Source organism: Thermomyces dupontii, assembly GCF_041956625.1.
Source record: "Thermomyces dupontii strain NRRL 2155 unplaced genomic scaffold VTN31scaffold_3, whole genome shotgun sequence".
Taxonomy (NCBI): domain Eukaryota; kingdom Fungi; phylum Ascomycota; class Eurotiomycetes; order Eurotiales; family Trichocomaceae; genus Thermomyces; species Thermomyces dupontii.
In genome coordinates, this window is record NW_027192309.1 from 1,152,097 (window position 1) to 1,153,455 (window position 1,359).

Sequence of the window (1,359 nt, forward strand, 5' to 3'; positions counted from 1 at the left end):
CGCCCGGACACTGCCGGACCCAGTGATGGGGAGGCTGTGATCAGCACAAATCGAGCCAAGGATCAAAGTCCTGGTTCCCCGCCACAGCCAGTGAAGGCCATCGATGCCGGACCGGGCCCTGCAACAACGCCCCACCCACCCGCCAGGATCGCCCGCTGCCCCCCGTGCCCCCGAGTCTTCGCGACCCGCGTGCGAAGCTTCCCCCGGGATCCCCGCCGCCGCCGCCGCCGTCGCTTCTTCCCACATGTACTCACCGAGGCCGGTTGGGGCGGGACCGCGCGTCGGTCGCAGCCGGTTGCGGACGGGTGCCGATCTGGCGTCTCACCACTATGCGATCGTCCCTCGGAGGCGGGGATTGCCATACAAAGTGGGCCGGCACCCGCGGCCGCAAAAGGCCGCCCCCCGCCTGCGGACTTGGACGGAAAGAAAGCCCCGTCCGGCCATGATGGAAGCTGCCAACTGGCCCAGCCGCGCCTCTTCCCCCGGCCGGGTGCAGGCATCACATCCGTGGACAAGTCTTGATTCCCCATGCAGTGGAAGCGGGATATGGGACCGCAAATGCTTTGCAGAGCTCACTTGGACAGCCTCATCTTGCAAGGCCCCCGTTGATCTTGTGACGGGCCATCCGCGTTGCTTGGCCGACATGGCCCCCTCCCGGAGATGAAGACCACCAGAGCGCCGGGGAAGACCCCGCACGCACGGGCACACACGGCCACCGCGAAGGCCTTATCCGCCGCGACCGGACTTTGACCCCCCCTTTGGAGGAGTCTCCGCTGGCGACTGGTCCTCGCCCGGCCGAAGAAGTTCGCGGTCTGATCCCGTCGGACAATGATGGGTGCTCACTTGCCTGGGCCATCGCGGGTAAAGGATACACCGCTGTAGTCCGTCCGTCCGTAGGCCATTCTTCTCCCCTCATCGCCATGGTCGCACCACGTAGGCCGTAAAGCTGTAGGGTGTTGGAGTCTCAAAAACGCGCATTCCGCTCGGGAGGATGGCGAACTGTTAACACCGCGGCCCGCACGATCGATGCCTGAAGGGGCTGGGGTTGCCGAATGGGGTCAACTGGCCTGACGGGTCAACCCTTCCCACCATCCCTTCACGTCAACTGGCCTACGCCGGACACCCCAACCCAGCCGGGAAAGATGCGTCTCTCTCTCCAGCAGCGTCCACGCGCGCCGTGTCCGCCGGAACCACCAACTGGCGTACCGGCGTCCAGCCCGGAGCGTCGTCCAAAGTCGAACGTTCTCGCGTCCCAATCATTGAAAGCCTCGCCAACTGGCCTCGGCACCAAGCTCGCCAGTCACCAAGTCCCTCCGCCGCTCCGGCTTGCTGTCAACTGGCCGACCCCGCGCGGGCTCC